This window comes from Rhinopithecus roxellana, chromosome 8, assembly GCF_007565055.1.
Source record: "Rhinopithecus roxellana isolate Shanxi Qingling chromosome 8, ASM756505v1, whole genome shotgun sequence".
Lineage (NCBI taxonomy): Eukaryota > Metazoa > Chordata > Mammalia > Primates > Cercopithecidae > Rhinopithecus > Rhinopithecus roxellana.
The window spans coordinates 79891631-79917790 of NC_044556.1; positions in this window are offsets into that span (position 1 = coordinate 79891631).

Sequence of the window (26160 nt, forward strand, 5' to 3'; positions counted from 1 at the left end):
ATCCTCTAAGTGAGAATTAGTCAGTCCTCACAACAATCTTGTAAGTCACATGCTATTATGATATCCATTATACAGATGAGTAAATTGAATTTTTTTTGAAGCTCTAGTTTAGACAGAGTCTCAGTCTCTCGCCCAGGGTGAGTGCAGTGGCGCGATCTCTTTTCATGGTAACCTCTGCCTCCTGGGCTCAGTTGACCCTCCCACCTCAGCCTCCCAAGTAGCTGTAATTACAGGCATGTGCCACTAAGTCCAGCTAATTTTTGTATTTTCAGTAGCACAATGTTGGCCAGGCTGATCTCGAACTCCTAGCCTCAAGTGATCTGCCCGCCTCAGCCTCCCAAAGTGCTGGGATTACAGGCATGAGCCACCGTGCCCTGCCACATGTTCCCTTTAATTAATATACTTTATCATATGTCATCTGAGAACACAGCCGGATATTAGGTGCATGGAAGGATACAAATGTAGTGGTGCCATTGGTTCTTCCACTATAGGAACTTGGACAAGTCATTTTATCTTTCTGGAAGTCATCTACTTTGTAAGTTGAGAGGATGAGACTCAAAAAGGATGACCATCTTTCGTTTACTCCACACATTGCAGTCACAACACATTCTCATTAGCAACTTCACTCATTGAGCACAGTGACTATTGTTGAGGAATTATTTAATGGATTCTCCATCTTTTTACCCTAAAATTCCTGGACTCAGTTATTTTCCAGTTTCTAGAACATTTATTCTAATTTGTGATATTTGCCTTCATGCAAAGTAGTTGTGTGAGGCATCTAACAGTCGTTCTGATATATTTTGTCACAGTTTCCATGACAGAAAGATAAAACATAGTGAAATACTTTAAAAACACTTCTTATTAAACATATGCTTGTCAAGCTATCTTTATGTGCTGGCTATTCTGCGAGGCCCCTTGGAAAGCGTGGAGAGCAGGAGCAAATCTGGATCTTACTCCTGCTTTCAGTCAGGTTGGGGAGGCAGACACTAACTAAATCGATGATGGCATTAATTGATGTACAGTTATAAACACAGGCAAATCCTCTGAAGGAAGAGATGAGTTTCTGTGAAAAAATGTAACAACGAAGCTGACTTAGACTGGAGTGGCAAACAATCTTCTGGAAGAAGGTGATGGTTTAGCTAAGACATAAAGGATGAGTAGATTATTAAGTAAGCTGGAGGTAGGGGTGGAGAGAGGGAGCCGTGGGAGTGGCGTGTGTTAGAACCTTGTGGTGTAAGAAAAATGCTGAGCCCAAGGAACTGAAGGAAGGTCAGTGGGGCTACAGAATAGAGAACAAGGTAAAGGATGGTATTACTTGATGATTGAAAGTAAGTAAGGGCCAGAAATGCAGGACTTTTTAGTCTACATGAAAAATTTTGATCATTAGTTTGCAATTCGTGGGGAGTCAAAGATGGTGTTGTAAGGGGCAACATCATCAGATTTTGGTTTTGAAAACATTGCTCAGGCTGATATGTGGTGAATGTGCTGGAGGAGATTAAGATACAGGCAGACTATTTAGTAGTAGGCTTTGCAAGAGGTGGTGGCAGCTTGGGTGAGGGGAGAAGCAGTAGACATAATAAGGAGTAGACATATTTGAAAAATATTGAAGCAAAGATTGTGGTGTATCAGTCTGTTCTTACACTGTTACAAAGAAATACCTGAGACTGGGTAACCTATAAAGAAAGGAGGTTTAATTGGCTCAGGGTTCTGCAGGCTATACAGGAAGCATGGCTGGGGAGGCCTCAGGAAACTTTCAATCATGGTGGATGGCAAAGGGGAAGCAGGCACGTAGCTGCAGCAGGAGGAAGACAGCAAAGGGGGAAGTGCTACACATTTTTAAACAACCAGATCTCATGAGACCTCACTCACTATCACAAAAACAGCAAGGAGGAAATCCACCCCTAGGATGCAGTCACCTCCCACCAGGCTCCACCTCCAACACTGGGGATTATTATTTGACATGAGACTTGGGTGGGGACACAAATCCAAACCTTATTATCTGGCTTGGTGCCATTCACTGAAATTAGGCATTAGGTTTTAGGGTCAGACCATGAGTTTTGCCTTGTAGCTATTGAGATTGGGTTGCCTCCAAGACTTTCGATTAGCGATTTCATGGTTGGAATTAGGCATCTTGTTTGAGAGCTCAGAGGAGAGGTCTGGGTGGCAGTATGTATTTGAGAGTCTTAGTCTTAGAGACTACAGATGCTGGGCCAAAACATGGGTCTAGATGGAATTGCCTAAGGAGAGAACAAAGAGTAAAAAAAGGAGGTAGAGGGCACAGTCTTGAGGAACTCTACCATGGGGACTGGCAAAGGAAAAAGAGACAGCAAAGCAGTCAAAAAAATGAGAGATGAGGGAGGAAAACCAGGCCAGTGGGGTGTCATGGAATCTGAAGGAAGGAGTGTTTTAAGTTGAGGGAGTGTCACATGTTGTCCTAAATGCTAAAATGTGCCCTTTGGATTTGTTGACTTGGAAGTTAAATGCCATGGCATGTTGGTCACGGAGACCATTTAGGAGTGAGTTTTAGTGAGTGGAAGGTGAGAAAATGGAAACAGTGGTTTAGACAACTCTTTTAAGAGAATGGCTGTGAAAAGCAGCAGAGAAATTAAAGGCTGTAGAGTGATGAGTTTTTTTTTTCTTTTTTTTCTCAAGATGGTTTAATCATGGGCATGTATAATTGTTGATGAGAGGGATCCAATCGAAAGGAGAGGTTGATTTATGTAGAAGACAGAAGGTCCCAGAGATAAGGGAAAGTGAGTTTTCCAAAGCATGGGTACATGAATGGGCCTTGGAGGAGGGTCACTTCCTCTAACATAAGAGGAAGAATGAGGCAAAATATGGGTACACCTGTTTGGAAGTTCACTGGTTCTCTCCCGTAATTATTCACTCATTGTAATTCTTTCAATCCTAGGCTTTCAGGGAGGAAAGAGATAATTTTCCTCAGTTATTTTGCTTTTAAAATTATTCCTTCCTATTTTAAAGAGCACTTACATTCTCTTTAAACCTTCTGTTTTCTTCACTTTGCTTTCCAACAGATTCATTAACATTTTCCTTTATTCAAATTCTCACTCATGATCTCCTGTGTAGGACTGAGGCAAGTTGCTTAACACTTCAAAATTAAATCCTCTCAAAATATTTTTGCTGTTTTAAAAAGGACACAGTATAAGAAAGATGTTTATATTTTTTTCAGAAATTGTGTATGCATGACAAGTGATTCAAATGCTATATTTATAATCATTACCTTTAGTACTTAGATTGAAATAACCAATCTTATTAGTTTCAGAGAAACCAATTAAACATGCAACTTTATTGAAAGCAATTGTGACTTTGGGAGGCTACAAAGGAAATAGAAAAATGAGTAATTTCAAATATATAACACCTCAGTCCTTTGTGTTGGTGAAGTCTCCTTAACCTTCTGTGAGAGGAAAACCTGCCTAGAATTCTAATTACTTTTGTCCAAAAACTAACAAGCATACATTCTAGTCGGAGCATTCTTTGCAATTTGATTGCTGAGAAATTGATCAGCTCCATTCAGGAGTAAGGCTTCCTGTTTCCAGGACAACAAAGAGTTGGACTTTAAAGGTATTGATCTAGTTGCTTTGGCTACCATAATGCTTAAACGAGATTGATGGACTATAATCTAACAGTTGCTGGGAGATTCCTTATTAGTCTTGAGCTTCCTACTTTAGGAGTAACTGTACATAATTTCTAAACCTTTATAGCCAAGATGAATCCTTTTTGCTGATTATCTTTACAGAAAGCAGTTTAATTGGAATGTAATTCTGTTTCTCCAACTTTAGTCAGACATAGGCTGTAAAATAAATCTGGGGAGTAGAAATGTTCTCTCTCAGCTAGTCCTCAACACGAATTCCCACACTGTTTCCTTTAAAAAAAATGACCTGCTGCAAAAAACAATTACTCAGGAAGACAGCTGATTCCATCTCCTTTCTACTCTTGACCAACCATGCGATATATTTCCAAATAGTTCATCACTTCATAGTTTTTTCTTGAATGTTCTCTCCAGCATCCAACATTTTGCACCAACTAAAGTGCCAGGTCCTTGTCTGCCTGTCCTATATTTTTCCAGTTACACTGACTTGGGAGATTGTTCTTGATTGCTTACTGCATTAGATGGTCATCATGTTTCCTCTATTCCTCTCAGGCGACAATATATACATCCAAACAACCAGTGAGTCTATTGTCTTGAAAAAGGAAGAGCAGATCAGGTCATGCTCCTAAGGATTCGTTCATCCTGCCTCAAATGCAGTTATGTGGTATTCAGTGATAATACATCAACCAAGATGAGAGCATGGAATTTGGCAAAAGACCTTTTCCCTAATCTGTGAACTTATTTATGACAGAAGTCTGACAGAATTATATAAATGAAACCACAGTTATCTATCAATGAATTCTGTTCAATAAAAAACCCCACGATTTTCCTGAGAAAGCTGAACTAGTTCTATAGGTTGAAGTAAATCTAATTTATTTCACTTCATTTTAATTCAGCAAACATTTCTTGACTACTAACCCTGTACTTGGTACTGTGATAGGTGTTGTCAATGCAAATCCCAGCCCTTGAGGGACTTACTGTTTCTGGGGAAGAAAGATAATTAAACAGCTACAGGACAATGTGATGCTTGCTATAATAGAGGAAAACACAGGATGGTTGGGGAGCTGAGTAAAGGGAATACCTAAGTTTTTTTAAAAAATAATTTTTTATTTCAATAGCTTTTGGGGTACAGTGGTTTTTGGTTATACAGATGAACTGCATAGAGATGAAGTCTGAGATTTTAGTGCACTGGTCACCCGAGTAGTGTACATTTTTTTATCCCTTGCCCCCTCCCCCTCCCCCTTCTGAGTCTCCATAGTCCATTTTACCACTCTGTATGTCTTTGCATACCCATAGCTTAGCTCCCACTTATTAAGGGAGAACATATGGTATTTGTTTTTCCATACCTGATTTACTTCATTTAGAATAATGACCTCCAAATCCATCTACATTGCTTCAAAAGACATCATTTTGTTCTTTTTTATGGCTGAGTAGTAATGAATACCTAACTTTTGAAGAAGGCATTTATCAGACTTCAAAGAGTAGATGATGTGGCACCTGAACTTAATCTTGAAGGGTGAGGTTGACCAGGCTGACACAGGAGAGAAAGTGAGTCCAAGTTTCGAGAAAACATACAAAAGCACAGAAACACTGAAGAGCATTTATATAGAGAGAATGGCCAGTCACTGGGGTTGGCTTCAGGCTGATAGGCCTCTAGAGTTTACAAATAGGACAGGAGACCAGAATGTAAAATTTTCCAAGAATATTTCACAGAGGAGACTGGAGTTGAGTTTATGCTTGAAAATGGCCAACTGAAGGGTAGACAAAAATGAGAGAAGGGGGCATCCTAGATGGGGAAGGGATATCATCAGAGGCTTGTTTCTCAAAGCTTTTATTGTTCTGTCACATGTTGAAAATATGAGTGTTCCTATTGAAAGTGAATGAGAGCTCCCCAAATACAACCTGTTGAGAAGACAAAGCTTAGTTTATTGTTTAACACCTATACAGAACTTTGACAGTATCTTTGAAGGGGAAAGGCATGGTGAGACTTTACTGAGGATGGTAATTTTGGTTTAAACTAAGTACTTCAATGTAGGGATTTTATTAAGATTGGGTAAGGATCATGACACAACAGTCTAGGATTGGTGGAAACAGCAAGGCAAGGATTTTGAGGCAAGAGATTCAGAGAATATTAGAGCATAGACTATTGGTACTTTCCATTGAAGAGTCAGTGGGCCTGCTTGGAAGTTGTGTCATGAACAATCAAAGCAGTGGCCTGGACAAGAGATATCTGGGAAAGTAAAGTAATGCTCATGAAGTAGAATAGTAAAGTCATATGAATGTAGACAGTCACATCTGGTTTCCATTCTTGGTGTCCCTATTGAGGTTATTTAGATTTTCATTTCATAGTCCACACTGGCATAAACGGGGGAAGCAGCCTGGATAGAATGGAACACTGATGGGCTTTGGTCAACCTAAGCCCTGACCTAGTCAATGTGGGGGCAGGAGAGATACAGTCCTTGGCACATCTATAACCCCTCTGTGCCCCAAGTGGTCAGCATACTGACTTAGTGTCTCTGCCTTAGAGAAAGAGATAAAGATATGAGTCTTTGTGGAAGAATTGTTTGTAAGAACATAAAATTGGAAATAACCTCAACATTCATCAACAGGAGAATGGATGGGTAAATTGTGGCATATTCAAATAAAATGAGATATTGTACAATAGTGAAGAAAAATGAGTAACAACTACAAATACCCATTATATGACCTACAAACATACTCTTGAGGGAAAAAAGGATGTTGCCAAATATATATGCACTATTATAACCTTTATATACACAAACGACTTCTATCGAATGTATGCATGGACAATTGTGGAAAGTATAATGAGATGCACTTAAAGAATAACAATCTGAATAGTGGTTATCCAGGGCACTTCAACTGCAGTGGTAATGCTATTTTTAAAGCTAGGTGATAATTTCATGTGTCCATTATATTCTAAAGTTGGGGCCATTAAGACCTTAAATTCTGATGAGTCTTTTTTGCTGGTGGAAGTAGCCCCCCGACTCCCAGCAAAAGCAGCATCCCACCCAGTGAAAAGTGGCCTTTTCACTTCACTCTGAGAAGATTACCTCACATTGCCTGAGGAAACAGTAATGGTCTCTGCTGAGGCAGATGCCATACAAGACAATGCGGATTCTCTTCAGATCCCACCCATATCACTCCTCTTTGTTCTAGTCCTATAATGAGACTCAAGTCCTGGTAGACCCCTTAAGATGAGGTACGAAGTGCCATGCATGAGGTAATGCGCTACATTTCAAAATAACTAGTTGAGTTTTCTAACGTATATAAGTAGAAATTCAGGCATACATATGGGAACGGATATTAATGGTGTTGGATAACAGTGGAAGGAACATAAAGTTAGATCAGGCTGAATTTATTGATAGAGGCTAACTAAGCAGAGATTCTGCATTTAATACTGCAGCTTGGAGAGCTAGAAAGGGCTCTCACATGTTGTTTGGTTTATTGGCTAAGACATGGATCAAAAGATGTTGCACTGTGAGAAAATTGGAAATGCCTGTTCTGCCTTGGTTTAATGTAGAGAAGAGAATTCAAAGGCTTTTGGAGATCGGAATGTTAGAGTGGGTTTATAATTTAAGACCTATTCACCAACACTTGGATGGTCTGAGAGACATATCCTCACCAATAAACACTTTGAGAAATAAATATGGGGGGAGAAATAAATGTCTTCTTTGTACACCAGACCTTACAGTGATGAGAACCATAGCCATTCAGTTAAATTACCCAAATCAATGGGAGCAACTGGGATTCTGGTGTAGCAGAAGCTAAATGGTGGCACTCAACTACCAAAGGCACAGTGGGTCTGGTTACTGTAATAGCAGAGTCAAAGCAGTAGTCAGAACAGTCTGATTTGTACAGGCCTATGGCATTGGCTAGTAATCATGGCATTCCTAGAAGTGAAACAGATAGGAAGCCTACTAAATTCTTTCTTGATTTGTGTAAGCAGAAAACTTCCAGGTCACGTAAACAAAAGTCTAACTCAAATTGCAAAAACAAAGAATCATAGCCCTTCGGTCAGTTGCTAAACTTGAGCAAGTTCATAGACCCAGAACCCATTGAATAAAGGAGAAGTTAGGTCCCCTCCAGAAAGGCCCTTGGTACACTACTACAAATTTAGACTGTTAATCTTTCTCCCAGCCTCTCCCAAAGTCACCTATGGTCTTTTACTAGGGTAACTGTGTGTTGGGAGAAAGAAATAATCAGACCTTTTGGGGACTGCTGGACACTGGCTCTGAACTGATATTGATTTCAGGAGACCCAAAACATCACTGTGTCCCTCTAGTCAGAGGAGAGGTTTATAGGGCTCAGGTCATCAATGCAGTTTTAGGTCAGGTCAGTCTCACAGTGGGTCCAGTGGGTCCCTGAGCCCATCCGGTGGTTATTTCCCCAGTGCCAGATGCATAATTAGAATAAACATACTGAGCAACTGGCAGAATCCCCACATTGGGTCTCACCTGATATGTTGGGAAAGGCCAAATGGAAGCCATTAGAACTACTTCTATCTGGGAAAATAGTAAATCGAAAACAATACCACATTCTTGGAGGCACTGCTGACATTAGTGCCACTAACAAGAACTTAAATGATGTAGGAGTGCTAATCCCCACAACATTCCCATTCAATTATGCTATTTGGCCTGTGCAGAAGACAGATGGATCTTGGAGAATGACAGTGGAGTTTTGTAAACTATACCAAGTTATGACTCCAATTGAAGCTGTTATACCAGATGTGGTTTCAATGGTTGAACAAATTAACACATATCCTAGTACTTGTTACATAGCTATTAATCTGGCAATTGCTTTTTCCTCCATGTCTGTCCATAGGCCCACAAGAAGCAGTTTGCTTTCAGCTAGCAAGACCAGCAATATACCTTCTACCTCATGGGTATGTAAACAGTTCAGTCCTAAGTTGTAACTTAGTTTGCAGGGATCTTGATTGCCCATTGCCCTTCCCTTCAATAAGATACCACACTGATCCATTATATTGATGACATTAAGCTGACTGGACCTAATGAGCAAGAAGTAGCAGCTACTTTACACTTAGTGATGAGAAACTTGCATGTCAGAAGTGGGAAATAAATATGACTAAAATTCAGGGACTCTCCTGAAACTGCCTTTGCAAAAATTATAGCAGTGAGAAAAATCTGACATAAGAAATTATGACAGTGGAAAATATAGGACCTAACCAACTCCATGTTGCTTCTAACTCTTCTAACTTCCAGGCTGTCCTTGTCCATCCTGGGCATAGGCCAGATGAACTATTAGAATAATTTAGTTTGTAGTTTAACTTAGAAACAAAGATGATGACAGCCCCTTCCTAAAACAAACCCCCTCCTTGGCTGGGGACCAAACTGTCTTTGTAAAACTAACAAATTAGCCACAAGATTAGAAATTGTGGCTTAGCAGTTATGCAGCCGGAGGCCACAGGATTTCTAACCTTCTCAATTTTTGCTATAGATAACATCACTATTGTAAAACCTGAGATGGGTGTTTGAAGTACTTTTCAGACCCTGAATTGTGATGGACCAGCTGGCACCACCCTGACTAGTAAACTGGCTCATCTGGTCTTTTGGCTCCTACCAGGAACTGACTTAGTACAAGAAGACAAGCTCTGACTCCCCATGATTTCCTCCCTAACCCAACCAGTTAGCATTCCCCATTCTTCAGCCCCCTGCCTGCCAAAGTATCTCTAAAAATCCTTAGCCTCCAAATTTTCAGGGTGGCTGAAACTCCTGTCCTTCTGCTTAGCTGGCTCTGTGTGTATTAAACTCTTTCTTTACCGCAATGCCACTGTCTTGGCAAGTTGGCTCTATCTGTGCAGCGGGCAATAAGAACTCATCAGGTGATTATATTCTACCTCAGTGAAATTTAGGGGTCCAGTGATGTAGAGCTTGTTGAGATATGTTTTCTGAGGTGAAGAATAAATTGTTGCATCTGGCCTCCCAGTGCTGGATTTTTTTTTTTCATCTGCAACTGTTGGCTGCAGAGATTAATGGTTGGTGTCATTCTCTGAGAACAACTGTCCTGAAAAAAGTTGGGGATAGACGGGGTGGAAGGGAGATTTGAACCTCCTATTATTTTATGAAACATAACCATAAATTGTTCCTTGTAATTGGAGAGAGTGTTCTAATTTGGGGGCCTGGGGCTATAGTTTGTCTGACTGAAAATGTCTCATGCAAGAAATCAAGTTAGGGTAACGTTAGTCAGGCTATAAACATAACTTTCAAATAATTAACATGAATAAAACAAGAAGAACGCTTGGCTCACATTTAAATTTTCACTTAAATGTCCAGTAGAAATGCCTGCTTGGTTCTTATTGATTTTTAAATGAGTTTGGTAGTGTTTATCAAGGCTATTTAGTTTGATGAATCTACCACTTAACTTTCTAGAGCATAACAAAGGGGGAATAATTAAGTGTTCATGCAGAGATTGGCTTAAATCCCAATTTGACATGGAACCAGTACAGTTGGAGCTCCAGCAAACTCTGGGTGACTGACAACACATGAATTAAGTAATTATTTTCAGTATCTCTACTTTGCAATTACCTTGAAATTTGAAAGTGATAATTAATTCCTAATTCCTTAGTCAATATAAGAAAAACCTCAGAATTTGAGCTAGGCTAAGCCTGGCAGTCTTATTCTGAACCTTTTCAAATGTTTCAGTTAACCTGTCATATGCCAAGTGACTTAGCTCAAATAAAGTGTTTTAAGATTAGTACTAAGATCCTGCATTTAAACTTAGGTTTTTATTTTTAATTAATTTCAGTCCACCAAAATTTTGAGAACAGTGTAATAAATGTTTATTTGAATTCCACTGGTTTATCTCAGATGGATTTGTCTCTGGGCGTAGACAGAGGGGTCTATGTGTATTCAGTGTATATGGGAGAACAATCTTTGTTTTGACCTCATAACCTAGTTCAGCCCCAATTCTTATGCACCTTGGGTTTATGACCCAGAATATCCACATATATGGCTTTGTGGAGGGAGAAAGCCAGGTTCCAGGAAATCACAGCAGTGCATCATACAGAATGTTTGAGCTCAAGGAAGGATGGTGCGTGCGAAGTCATGCTTCCTGCTCAGATGCTGCTACCCACAGTGATCTGTAGATTTTAACGGAGGGCTGAGGGGACAAAAATGAAAATATTCTTTATAATATGGGCTATATCAAATTTAAGATGAATCTGAGAAAAGTTGATTGTGCCGGGCGCGGAGGCTCACGCCTGTAATCCCAGCACTTTGGGAGGCCGAGGCGGGCGCATCATGAGGTCAGGAGATAGAGACCATCCTGGCTAACACGGTGAAACCCCATCTCTACTAAAAATGCAAAAAATTAGCCGGGCGTGTCGGCGGGCGCCTGTAGTCCCAGCTACTTGGGAGGCTGAGGCAGGAGAATGGCGGGAACCCGGGAGGCGGAGCTTACAGTGAGCCGAGATCGCACCACTGCACTCCAGACTGGGTGACTGAGCAAGACTCTGTCTCAAAAAAAAAAAAAAAAAAAAAAAAAAAAAAAAAGAAAAAAAAAAAAGAAAAGTTGATTGTTAAATAAAAGCTATCAAATAAAAATCAGCCATAATGTGAAAGCATTTTCTATGATGCTCTTCACTTAGAAATTTAGTAATAGAGGGGGATCTGGTATATTGTATAATACATTTTACATATATTTAGCTGGAATTAACAAGGACTGTCAGTAACATTGCATACAGAAGGCTTGAAATATCTATGCAAAAAAAGGTACAATTCATTTGGAAGAAAATGCATCATTACTCTGACACTAATTACTAATTTCCAGGTTCCAATTTTTAGTCTGTGTGCTGCCTGTCAGTGCAAGCCCCTAATTTCCCAGTTGCTTAATGTAGCACTCATAATTTTTAACTTGCAATATACTCATGTAATTTTATCTTAAAGTAAATAATCTCTTGAGTGTAAACTACTTTGCATACACTGATTCTTTATTAAAATTCTCAATTTTACCTTTCTCTCTGTCTTTTTTTTTCCTTTTTCCTTCCTTTCTTCTTTCTTGCCTTCCCTTTCTATCCATTCTTTGTATCCCTCATCCATTTTTCCCCTGTGGGTTTCATAAATAAATAAAATCTCGACTAGATAATAAATTCATATTTCCAACAGGTACTTACTCTTTGATAAACAAAGTTGAGAGGGTGGGTGTGGTAAAAGATGGCAACCAGGAACCTGTTTCTACCTGGTTCCCAGGATTATGGAACCCCTGGGGAGGGAGAAAGCTCCAATAATGACTAACATTGTACTTGCCCATTTTGGTGAAATAGAGCTGGATTTCATTTGACTTTTAAAAAAATTTTGGGTTTTGTATCTTCTTTATTAGGAGACAATTTTATGTTTTGTATACATACACAAAACAAAACCCCATAGAGCCTTGGTATATCTAAAAACTTCTAATTTGTCCCTTTTCATTAATAAGACTTACTTTAAAATTTGAGACTGACAACACTCCGTACTGCCAGATAATATAAGAAATGACTTCTGTTGACAGTGTGATTTCTCCTTGATGTTTGCTGGGATTCCCTTAGTGAATACTAACGTTATACTTAGCTCAGAAAAGGTAAATCATATAACAGTCTTTTGCCTTTTTTTTTTTTTTTTAAGTAGGAAAAGGATTATCAGTTTTATTTAATTGGTTTCACTGTCTTCAAATCGCTGTTGGCTCTTAGCATAGATTTAACTATGATTTTAAAGAAGGAAGTCATAAGACAGAGGAGGGGAGTTAGGTGGCTTTTTATTATTCCAGAAAGGTCAGTTTGTATCAGAAATGGACTTGATTTGGCTTTCAGATATTTTGTAATCATTTATCTTCTTGAAATTTAAATAGATTATGTTAGAGACAGAGGACCTGAGTATTAAATTTAGATTGGAAAGGAACTAGCACAATTAAGAGAACTATGCCTGGAATATGCAAAAGAAACAGGTATAATAGAATAAGTTCAACACCCAAATGGAAAGTCTACAGTGAGTTATCCTGAACCTACAGTGATCCTTCAAAAATGATTTTATTTGTTCAAGCAACTTCTTAGACAATTTGATGACAAGCATGTGTCAAAGTTCAATTTCAAACTTTAATAAGAGAAGATGCTTTTGAAATAGCCAGCTCAAAGACTCCTGCTTAATAGAGATATTTTACATGAATGTTTAAGGACCTTAAGACTGTCAGACCATCATAAGACCCATAGTCAGGTAGATGGGTGATGAATTTCTTTTTCAGAAGGAATTTCTAATTTCAATAAAGTGTACCAGAAAGTTGTTTAAGAAAGCATTTTATCAGGGATTCTCTATAATTCTCAAAAGAGGTTATGAATTTTATCTCATTAAATCCGGGTATGGTACAATTTTTTTTCTCATATCAGTTCTTTGCTCGTAACCCTCAAATTGCTTCCCATAACACTGAGAATAGAATTCAAATTTCTTTCTTTCTTTCTTTCTTTCTTTCTTTCTTTCTTTCTTTCTTTCTTTCTTTCTTTCTTTCTTTCTTTCTTTCTTTCTTTCTTTCTTTTTTTGTTTTGAGACAGAGTTTTGTTCTTGTTGCCCAGGCTGGAGTGCAATGGGGTAGTCTCGGCTCACTGCAACCTCTGCCTCCTGGGTTCATGCCATTCTCCTGCCTTAGCCTCCCGAGTAGCTGGGATTACAGGCATCTGCCACCACACCTGGCTAATATTTTTGTGTTTTTAGTAGAGATGGATTTTCACCATATTGGCCAGGCTGGTATTGAACTCCTGACCTCAGACAGTCCACCCACCTCGGCCTCCCAAAGTGCTGGGATTACAGGCATGAGCCACCATGCCCAGCCAAAATTGAAATTCTTACAAGACCCCATACACGTATGATGTCATTTCCTGCCTGATATAGTTTCACTGTGTCCCCACCCAAATCTCATCTTGAATTCCCACATGTTGTAGGAGGGACCCAGTGGGAGATGATTAAATCACCGGGTGGGTCTTTCCCATACTGTTCTCATGACAGTGAATGAGTCTCAAGAGATCTGATGGTTTAAGAAAAGTGGGAGTTTCCCTGCACAAACTGGTTTTTTTTTTTGTTGTTGTTGTTTTTTTGCCTGTCGCCATCTATGTAAGGTGTGACTTGCTCCTCTTTGCCTTCCACCACGATTGTGAGGCCTCCCCAGCTATGTGGAACTGTAAGTCCAATTAAACTTCTTTCTTTTGTAAACTGCCCAGTCCTGGGTATGTCTTTATCAGCAGCGTGAAAATGGACTAATACACTGCCATTCCTTTTCCTGACTCAGGGTGCTTCCTTTCTGTTTGTTGAATATGCCTACCATAATCCTGCCTCAGATCTTTGCATGTGCTGTTCCCTTTGCCTAGAAGGCAGGTCTCCTGCACAACTAGGTGGCTTGTCCCTCTCTTTATTCATGTCTCTCTCTGTTCCATTCTGACCTCATTTAGAATTACAACCCTCCCAGCTCCATCCCCTCTCTGGTACCCTCTGTTTCTTTGCCCTGTTTAGATTCTAAATACTGTTTACTGGCATTACAGCATATACTTACTGTTCATTGTTTATCTTCCCCTGTTTCCACTGGAGTGTAAATAAAGTCCATGAAGGAAGGGACTTTGTTTCATTCACTTCTATATTCCCAGGGCTTAGAACAGTGCCTGGCTTATAGTATATGCACATAAGACCACTCTGAGCCTGAATGGTGTTCCCACAAAAATACCTATGTTGAAGTTCTAACCCCTAGTACCTTAGAATGTACCATATTTGGAGACAGGATCTTTACAGAGGCAATGAAATTAAAATGAAGCTATTAAAGTTATTAAGCTGGGGCCCTAGTGCAATCTGACTTGTGGTCTTTCAAGAAGAGTAAATTTGGACACAGACATGCACAGAGGGAAGATGATGTGAAGACACAGAGAGAAGATGGCCATCTACATGCTAAGGAGAGAGGCCTGGCCTGGAACAGATCCTCCCTCATGATTGTCAGAAAGAACCTATCTTGATGACACCTTGATCTCAGATTTTGAGCCTCAAGAACTGTGAGAAAATGAATTTTTGTTGTTCAAGCTACCCAGTCTGTTGTACTGTGTTATGGCAGCCCTCACAAGCTAATGTAGCACTGTATATATTCTTAATATGGATTTGTTAAATTAATAATTAAATGGTATGGAACATTTTTGTAAGGACAAAAGGTAGTGGGCATGGTTGAACACTTATGCACGAAAGAAACACAGATGATTTCTTAATGGAAACTTCATGATCAGCATGGAAGCAAGATGATTTGATGGGAGGGTGAAGGTACTGGTGGTTTGTATTTGTTGGATTAGTACTTCAAGCATCACTATGGGAGCATCTCAAGATGCTCTAATCCATCTTGCTGGGAGATCTCATCCAACAAATACAGAGCACTAGTATCCTCTTGTCTTGGAGATAATTCAATCTCTCAGAAGTTTGAGAATACAATGCATTGCTACTTGGAACTTAACTATGACCAACAAAGAAGAGAGCATCTGAGTAAAGCAATGGTGATCTGAATTTTAAAAGAAAGTGACCCTATCATCTTGGTGTTTATGATGGTCAAGGATGTTGATTATCATCAGACTTATAAACTAGACTTCGGGAAATCAGACTGAAAACAGTGGAAAGGAAAGACAGCTATTAATTCCATTATTAAAAATAGTAACTGGCAAAAAAAAAAAAAAAAAAAAAAAAAACAGTGTAAAAAGCATTTCTCTGTCTCTGACATTGCAGTCACAACTGACTTCAATGAGGATATAAAGAGGAGTTTATATAAAGGACCCACAGGCAGCATATTCACAAAACACAGAAGGAGGGACCCACGGCTAAGAGGGAATACAAAAGAGTGGCAGAAATCAATAATACCAGTGTTAGGAACACTGCAGGCACAAAGGTACCCAGACTCCCCCAAATACTAAGGATAGCAACATTTCCATTTTGATTTAACATGTTGGCGACACAAAAACAAGGCATGTTTCTGACCTGAATGAAACAGATGGTGTAATGCTGACTGTCAACTGCAAATAGAAAGCAAAACTATTTAAGTCCTATTTTGTTTTCATATTCTTTGCCCACAAAAATAATTTCAAATTGGAAAGCCCAGATAAATAACATTAAAAGGGAATGGCAATCCTCACTAGGTCAGACTAGTAAGAGAATTAGTTGTTTTTAATAAGATCGAATCTCCACCCAAGATGGATGATATTCCTGGGCTGTGAGAAGACATGCAGGGAAGCCAGACTGTCATCATTTATCTTCGAGGAATAATGGTCAATAACAAAATGAAGACATTTAGAGATGTGTAATGTTGTATTAATCTTCCAAAAAGGGCAAAAGACAATTTCTAAAAATGATGCAAAATTAGGCTAACCATTGATTTTTATTATTAAACAGATTGTTAAGCAGATGGCTAGAAAACTGCGAAAATGGTGGTCCTTCATTGTTATCTATTGTCACTAGCCATTGTTGCATCCATTTTCATGACATCTATGCCACTAAAAGTAATTTATACGAAATCAAGCTCATTTTCTTTTTGGAAAAGACACCAACTGGAGGATGAGAGGAGCATTTGAGATGCACTTGATTTTGAATTTATTAAGGTTATTTGTGTCTAATGATATCCCCTTTTAACTGTCTAAAGAATACATCATCCTCTCAAACACATCATGACCTGAGTTGAATTTAGTCTTCCGTCAGAGAAGAGTTTTCTCTTTTCAAGTTCTGTCCAAACTTTCAGCCTTCTTTACTTAAAATTTAATGTTATAGTAACTTTGTAAATAACTTTTTTATAGTAACTTTTTTCCAACTTTTATTTTAGATTCAGGAGGTATAGGTACAGCTTTGTTACCTGGGCATATTGTGTGATGCTAAAGTTTGAGTATGAATAATCCTATCACCCAGGTACTGAGCATATTACTCAATAGTTAGTTTTTCAACCCTTGCCCCTCTCCCTCCAGCAGTCCCCACTTTCTATTGTTACCATATTTATGTCCGTGACTACCCAATGTTTCGCTCCCACTAAGTGAGAACATGTGGTATGTAGTTTTCTTTTCCTGCATTAATTCACTTAAGATAAACAACTAATTCTCTTACTTATGCTGACCTAGCAAGGTGGTTTTGATTTGCATTTCTCTGATTAGTGATGTTAAACATTTTTTCATATGTTTGTTAGTAGCTTGTATGTCTTCTTTTGAGAAGCCAAAAGCACATGAAAAAAAACCATAACGAGATACCATCACATGCCAGTCAAAATGGCTATTACTTAAACAATTACTTAAAAAAAAAACAAAAACAAAAAAAACCACCACCACCAACAACAAAAAAAAACCATGTTGGTGAGATTGCAGAAAAAATGGAATGGGAAATATGGCCATTTTAATAATATTGATTCTTCCCATCTATAAGCATGGAATATTTTTCCAGTTTGTGTCATCTGTTTCAACAGTGTTTTATAGTTTTCCTTGTTGAGATCTTTCACCTCCCTGATTAGATATATTCCTAAGCATTTTTTTGTTTGTGTGTGTGGCTATTGTAAATAAGATTGTGTTCCTGATTTGGCTGTCAGCTTGAGTGTTAGTGGTGTATAGAAATACAGCTGATTTTCATATACTGATTTTGTGTCCTGAAACTTTACCAAAGGGTTTATCATTTCCCGGAGCCTTTTGGTGGAGTCCTTAGAGTTTTCTAGGTATCTCTCTCTGTCACAAAGAGAGATAGTTTCACTTTTGCTTTTCCTATTTGGTTGCCTTTTATTATTATTATTATTGTTGTTGTTGTTGTTATTATTATTATTATTATTGCCCAATTACTGTGGCTAACACTTCCACTACTATGTGGACTAGGAGTGGTAGGAATGGGCATCCTTGTCTTGTTTTAGTTCTCAAGGGGAATACTTCTAGTTTTTGCCCATTAGGTACAATGTTAGCTGTGGGTTTGTGATAGATGACTTTTATTATTTTATGGTATGCCCCTTTGATTCAAGATTCTTGAGGATTTTTATCATGAAGGGATGTTGGATTTTATCAAAAGCTTTTCCCTCATCTATTGAGATGATAATATGGTTTTGTTTTTAATTCTGTTTATGTGGTAAATCACATTTATTAATTTGTATATGTTGAACCAACCTTATATCACAGGAATGAAGCCTACTTGATCATGCTGAATTCACATTTTGACTTGCCGCTGGATTTGGTTTGCTCATATTTGTTGAGGATTTTTGCATCTGTTTTCATGAGGGATATTGGTCTGTAGTTTCCTTTTTTTGTTTTGTATTTGCCAGTTTAGTATCAGAGTGATGTTGGCTTCACAGAATGAGTTAGGTAGGAGTCCTCCTTTCTTGATTTTTGGGAATGGTTTCAGTAGAATTGGTACCAGTTCTTCTCTGTACACCCGGTAGAATTTGGCTGTGAATCCATCTGGTCTAGAGCATTTTTTGGTTGGTAGGTTTTTTATTACTTATTCAATTTCGGAACTCATTATTGGGCTGTTCAGGGTTTCGATTTCTTCCTGATTCAATCCTGGGAGATTGTGTGTTTCCTGGAATTTACACATTTCCTTTAGATTTCTAGTTTGTATGAGTAGAGGTGTTTATAATAGTCTCTGAGGATCCTTTGTATTTCTGTGGGATCAGTTGTAATGTCACCTTTGTAATTTCTGATTGTGCTTTGTTGGATTTTCTCTTTTATGTTAATTTAGCTAGTGTTCTATCAATCTTGTTTATCCTTTTAAGGAGCCAATTTTTAGTTTTGTTGTTTTTTTGTATGGATTTTAGTGTGCCAATTTCATTCAGTTTTGCTCCAATTTTAGTTATTTATTTTCTTCTTCTAGCTTTAGGGTTAGTTTGCTCTTGCTTTTCTAGTTCTTGTAGGTGTGATGTTGGATTGTTGATTTGAGATCTTTCTAGCTTTTTGAGGTGGGTGTTTAGCACTATAAACTTTCCTTTTAACACTGCTTTTGCTGCATACCATAGATTTTAGTGTGTTGTGTCTATGTTTTCATTTATTTCAAAGAATATTTTTTCTGCCTTGATTTCATTGTTTACCCAAACAAGCTGTTTAATTCCTATGTAATTGTGTGGTTTTGAGAGATCTGTATTGGTTTTTGTCTTTATTACACTGTGATTTGAGAGTATGACTGGCGTCTTTTCAATTTTTTTGAATTTATTGGGACTTGTTTTATGGCTAAGCATGTGGTCTATCTTAGAGTATGTTCTGTGTGCCAATGAGAATAATGTATAATTTGTGATTGATGGGTGGTATATTCAGCAGACGTGTATTAGGTCCAGTTGGTCAAGTGTTGAGTTTAAGTGAAAATTTTCTTTGTTAGTTTTCTTGCTCAGTGAACTGTCTAACGTTGTCAGTGGGGTGTTGAAGTCTCCCACTATTATTGTGTGACTAAGTCTTTTTGTAGGTCTACAAGCATTTTTTGAAATGAATTTGTGTTCTCCAGTGTTTAGTACATATATATTTAGGATGATTAAATCTTGTTGAATTGAACCTTTATCAGTATGTAATGTTCTCCTTTGTCCTTTTTCTGTTGGTGCTTTAAAGTCCGTTTTATCTGATACAAGAACAGTAACCTCCATGCTAAATGGAAAACAAAAAAGACCAGAGGTCACTATTCTTATATCAGATAAAACAGACTTTAAACCAACAACAGTGAATCCTTTACTTTCAGCCTGTGGGTATCAGTAAGTGTGAGATGGGTCTCTTGAAGACAGTAGCGATGGGTCTTTTTTTTTTTTTTTTTTTCCTCTCCCAATCTGCTAGTGTGTGCTTTTTAAGTCAAACTACCAGTCTTCTAAGATGCTATCCTCTTAGTTACCCTTGGGGCTTTTCTCCTCACTTCTCCTATACCGTTGTGATAATGTCTCACCTTTCTCTCAACACCCTGAATTACACTCCATGTTGCTACCAGAGTTATCTAAAAATCGACCTGATTATACTTACAACTTTGCTGGCTCTTTGACGTCCATTCACAAGTTTATCCCAGCATCCCAGTTTAACCTGCAAATCTTTCATAGTCTGTTTCTGGCTTTCCTAGCATAACAATTGCCTTCCGAAGCAGTGCATAAACCTATGATTTTGCTTCACTAATCATTTTGCTAGTCTTGTTTTGACACACTAAACTTTCAATTATTTGCCCTGATTAACATTCTTCTTTCTGTGTCCTGAACTCCTTTTCTACCTAGCAAACTCCTCCTCATACTTCAATGCAAAGCCAGTGTCACCTCTGTGTAAAGCCTTTCCTGACTCCTTCAAGCAGAGCTAGGTATTCCCTTTCTTATGTTCAAATATAACAGCATATATATATATATATATATATATATATATATATATATATATTTATTATTGCACTTATTAGGTGGCATAGAAGTTACTTCTTTACTCTTCCTCCCTTTTCTAGCCATTGAGATCTTCAGGAGCCAGACTTTGCCAAATACATTTTTTCTCTTTCCATCTTACTAGCATGTTACATATGAATGCTCAATTAGGCCAGGTGTGGTGGCTCATTTCTGTAGTCCCAGCTCTTTGGGAGACCAAAGCAGGAGACTCACTTGAAGCCAAGAGTTCAAGATCAGCTTGGGCAACACGGTGAGACTCCGTCTCTAGCTAGGTGTGCTGATGTGTGCCTAGAGTCCCAGCTTGAAGCCTGTAGTCTTTCGCCTCAGGAGGCTGAAGCAGGAGGATCACTTGAGCCCAGGAGCTCAAGACTGCAGTGAACTGTGATCAAGTCACTGTACTCCAGCCTGAGTGACAGAGTGAGACCCTGACTTTAAAACAAAACAAAACAAACCCCATATAAATGCTGAATTAATATTAATAAAGGACAAATGATACTTTTTGCTGGCAAGATGGAGAAATTTGGATTCATAGTTTGCTGAACAGTGATATCCAGAGTGTCTGGCTGACAGATGATTGAGACCATGCTACCTGATCTTCTTGACTTCTTTTCCACCTTGGTATTTCTATTTATCTTCAGCCAATCTTTCCAACGCCATCTCAACTCACCATTAAAAAATATCTCATTTCTTCTCCATTATTGACCCATGTATTTTTACTTTCATATTGTATCCTTCCATTTTATTTTGGAAGCATATATATACCATTTGCCCTTCCCATTCTTTTTGCCATCTCACTCCCCAACCCCCACATGAATCATTCAGGAGTTAAACAAGAGAAATGGTTTCTGTCAGTGCAGCTGGTGAAAGAGATCATTGCAACATAACTGAAGGTGAAGAAAAGGATAAATACCAGCAAAATCATGTAAGAATGATGCTATCAGGTAAGCCATGATCGTGTAAGAAAAACCAATGCAAGTTAATTTTTCCAGGACAGTTAATTTTTGCAGTATGGGATGGGCTATGTATTATAATAATTATTAAGCTATTTAGGGAGAAACTGTAATTACTACTCTACTTTGGGACACCTTCGTCCTACTATGAAGCACTGGAAATGGTGGTAGGTGAGATTGATTGTATTTTCATAAGTCATGCCAGAGGCTAAACACCTTTGCAAGAGTGGGCTTAGAAGTTATGTCAAGGAAAAACATAGTAGCTTTGAAATTGAAGGACACTAGAGAATTCTGAGAAGAAACAGAAAGTTTAAAAGGCCCATGGAGCCAGATGAAAGGAGAAAGGGTAGTGTTTAGAGAGAAAGAAGTTCTCTGAGCTGGCCTATCCAATGCCAATCAGGGACTTTCTGAAAATCTGGCTATTGATGCATTTGCTCTTTCATGCTGCAGTGAGATAAACTAGTTAATTAGAGGCTCAACATCCAATGTCCAACTTAAAAAAATATATATTTATATATATTTTATATATAAATATAATATATACTAAATTATATATTACATATGTAATTCATATATATTATATATTTTTATATATTATATACATATATATATGTATATATTATATACATATATATATTTTTTTGAGACAGAGTCTTGCTCTGTCACCCAGGCTGGAGTGCAATGGCGCAATCTCAGCTCACTGCAACCTCCGCCTCCTGGGTTCAAGTGATTCTCTTGCTTCAGCCTCCTGAGTAGCTAGGATTACAGGTGCCTGCCACCACACCTGGCTAATTTTTGTATTTTTAGTAGAGATGAGGTTTCACCATGTTGCCAGGTTGGCCTTGAACTCCTGACCTCGTGATCGACCCACCTAGGCCTCCCAAAGTGCTGGGATTACAGGCGTGAGCCACTGTGCCTGGCCTAAAATAATTTTTATTGTGTTAAACATATATAAAATAATATTTTTCATTCTAATCATTTTTAAGTGTACATTTCAGTGGGGCTAATTACCTTTACAATGTTCTACAATCATCACCACTATGTCCAAAACTTTTTCATCAACTGAAACAGAAACTCTATAACCATCAAGGAGTAATTCCCCTATTTTCCATGTAGCCCCTGGTAACGTCCAATTTTATTTCTGTCTCTATTTATTTGCCTATTCTAGCTACCTCATGTAAGTGGAACCATACAATATTTGTCCTTTTGTGTTTGGCATATTTCACTTAGCATGTCTTCAAAGTTCCTCCATGTTGTAACATGTATCAAAAAACTTACTTCCTTTTTAAGGCAGAATAATATTTCATTGTATGCATATAATACATTTTGTTTATCCATTTAGCTAGTGACCATTGCCCAACTTTATAATTCCCCCACATGTAGTATTTTATTACTGGTATCTCTGAGGACAAAGCTATCTGAGCCTTCTAGGGAATTCTGTATGTGTGTGTTCTTTCTAGGAGGAAGGTGGGAACAAAAGATGCCCTCTCTCTGCCTCACACTTTGTTTCAATGTGGGTGTTGTATGGCAGTGTGAGCATCCACTCATGAAGATCACTTGACTAGAGACACAGACGGATTTCTTCTTTCCCCACTTCTTTCCTAACACGCTCCTCCTGTGGCACCAAGTGGAGGAGCCTATTGCCTGGTTTACCTCTGTCAACTCTCCCTCTGTCCCCACTTGTCCCTTGCTCCTGCCATCCTGTCTCTGCTCTGGGCTAAGTGATTTACCAGAAGTCACCTCATTTGCTTTTCTCTTTTCTTTTCTTTTCTTTTCTTTTCTTTTCTTTTCTTTTCTTCCTGTCCTTCCCTTCCCTCCCCTCCCCTCCCCTCCCCTCCCCTCTCCTCTCCTCTCCTTTCCTCTTTCTTTCTTTCTCTCTCTCTCTCTTCTTCCTTCCTTCCTTCCTTCCTTCCTTCCTTCTTCTTCCTTCCTTCCTTCCTTCCTTCCTTCCTTCCTTCCTTTTCTTCTCTCTCTCTCTCTCTTTCTGTTCTTTTCTTTTTCTTTTTCCCTTTTTTTCTGAGGGCTGCCCAGGCTGGAGTGCAATGGCACAATCTGAGCTCACTGCAACCTCTGCCTCCTGAGTTCAAGCAATTTTCCTGCCTCAGCCTCCCAAGTAGCTGGGATTACAGGGATGTGCCACTATGGCTGGCTAATTTTGTATTTTTAGTAGAGACAGGGTTTTACCATGTTGGTCAGGCTGGTCTCGAACTCCTAACCCCAGATGATCCACCCGCCTCGGCCTTCCAAAATGTTAGGATTACAAGCATGAGCCACTGTGTCTGGCCTCATTAGCTTCTTAAAGCACCCTCTCTGATGTGTAAGTCTTAAGCCCAGGTCAAGACATTTGTTTTCTGCCCCAACATTTTACTTCAACAATTCTTTTGAAGGTCACTAATAAAAGAGGTCATTCCATCCAATGACATTTTCTTGATCTTCATCTTTGTCTTTCTGTCTAGAGTATGAGACCTCACTTACACCAACACTTGGAGACATTTTCCTTGTTATCTGTGTATCCTAACCCTTGCCAAGCTATAATCGCAACAATAACCTTTTATATTTGAATTATTCTGCTTGCCTGTAGGAATTCTAGTGTTTCATTGAATTTTCTTTCCCAACATCTTTGGAAATTTCCAGGGAGTTATTTTATGTTTCATACATTTTTATTCTGTCATATAAATTCTGTTTTATTCTGTCATATAATATGACATTTATATGACTAAATAAAATCATTTATATGTTTTTATAAGCATTTTATGCTTATGTTTAAAACATTTTTAATGTTTTTAATGTTTTAAAAACATATAAATGTTTAAAATCACTTATATGTTTTTATAAGCCTGCCACCTCAAATAACACAATTGTGTCATTTTTCTGTACGTCCCCTCTTGCCATCTCAAGTTGGGTTACCCCAGGCTACTGCCTTTTTCCATATCCGGTTTTCTTGCTTCATTACCAGACTGCTGCCTCCACTGCCAGTGACCTTAGTGACATTCCATTTTCCTGAGCACTTATGTATCCTGCTGGTAACTCCCATTCACTCATTTAATCAGCTTCAGGGAGGGGATCCTTCTTCTCTTAACTGCATCCCCTCTAAAACATGGGGCAGATCCTTCAGCTACTACTAAAAATGACTTCTTGTGTGGTCCAAATGTAGGTCGAAGCTTGACCTCAGGAAACCTTACTGGGCTGGCACCTGGGGAATACCTGGCCCCATAAGGAGGGCTCCTGTGGGAATGTACGCCCTTCACCGATATCAAACAGCACCTTCACTCAGGACTCTTCACTCCACTTTTGTCTGTACTTCTCTGCTTTGCTATTTGCTATTTGGTTTTATTGGCTCAGGCTTATACATGGGCAGGGGATGTGTCCATGTGTCCACTGGTTGTTTCAGGGCCACATTCTTAGAACACAGAGCATGAGGAGAAAAGCTTCCCTATTCTAGTTCCAGTTTTATAAAAGACCTCACGGAGAGACTGATACTGGCCTGGCTTGGGTCATGGGCCCACCCGAGCTTCAATCATTGTGGTAAAGCCTCGAGGCACTGTAATTAATTGAATTGGGTAGGAACCAGCCTGTGATTTGGAGGATGGGAAATTTCATCAAAGCAAAGGGACGTGGAATCCTTCTGAGCTAGGTGCTCCTTCCAGTTTTTATCTACAGCGTCATGCAGAACAAATGCCACCCCAAAATGATGCCCTAGAAAGCAGACCCAGCTGCTAAGTTTTAGAATGACTATTAAAATTTAGTTTCCATGGACTTCATACGAAAGCCACCTGTTTTTCTTCCTTCTTTCTCTGTCTCTCCTTCCTTTCTTCTGTTTATTTATTTTAAAAACTGTTCTTCCTCTTTCTTCTTTTGTTTACTTTCCATTCTCTAAAAGCAAGATTATTTCCCGGTTTCTCCTGCTTCTATATCTTTTTGCTCTTCGAACTCTATTTCAAGCCTAACCTTTGCACAGCTAATTAAATACAACCAGTTTTGACACCTGTGGCAAAATTGTATATTTTGGGACTTCCAAAACATAGGAAAGATATAGCTTTCTTGCAGGAAAGATACATCCTTTTTGCAAACTTACCTCTAGGCCTGAGTCCCAGATAGACGTTTCTAGGTGTTTACTTGAAATCTCCACCCAAATGTCTTGTAGGCCCTTTGAATTCAATATTATCAGAGCAATTTTTTCTTTTCTTTTTTTTTTTTTTTGAGACGGAGTCTTGCTCTGCAGCCCAGGCTGGAGTGCAGTGGCGCGATCTCGGCTCATGGCAAGCTCTGTCTCCCGGGTTCACGCCATTCTCCTGCCTCAGCCTCCCGAGTAGCTGGGACTACAGGCGCCCGCCACCACGCCCGGCTAGTTTTTTGTATTTTTAGTAGAGACGGGGTTTCTTCACCATGTTAGCCAGGATGGTCTCGATCTTCTGACCTCGTGATCCGCCAGCCTCGGCCTCTCAAAGTGCTGGGATTACAGGCATGAGTCGCCGTGCCCGGCCTATCAGAGCTACTTTTTTTAGTCATAAACACCTGTGGCAAAATTGTATATTTTGGGGCTTCCAAAACAGGAAAGATATATCCTTCTTGCAGGAAAGATATATCCTTTTTGCACACTTACCTCTGGACCTGAACCAATGAAAATCCCTTGCCCCCCTCTGTGTTTTGTACTTTTGGCTGATCCTGGAGTTGAGGCTTTTACACCTTGCCTTGCCCATGGCTTTGCATCCCAAGTGCAGGCTGTGAACCTTGTCTCCTGTTGGTTCCCTCTTTTTGCCCTTGCCCACAACTCCCAGCAACGAAGGACCTTCAAGTCATCACCTGAAAATGTTTGGTGATAGCTTTAGTCAAGATTACTGGAGGGGGAATTCTTGCATAGAGTAGAAGTTTGTACTAAATCTCTTTTAAGATTCCCACCAGTTCTAAGGATTGGTGATTTTATAGGATAAAATGTTTAATGTTTTCTTATATGGCCACATTCCCTTGATTTAGCTGAAAGTCTTTGTCATATATATATATGTGTTTGGGGCTGATGTTAAATTTTCTTTATGGATTTGTTTGAAACAAATGGGTCATTACTTGCAGCTTGGATACTTTTTGGCTTCCATGGATGATCCTGGCTTTGCTATTTGTTTTGGTGGAGAAAAAGTCTTAATTAGCTCTGTGGCAGAAACTGCCAGTTTTCTCCCATTCCTCCATAGTAATAGGCTTTTCAGCTGACACATAGCAGCCTCCTTGACCTCTTAGCCTCCTTGGAGCTGAGTG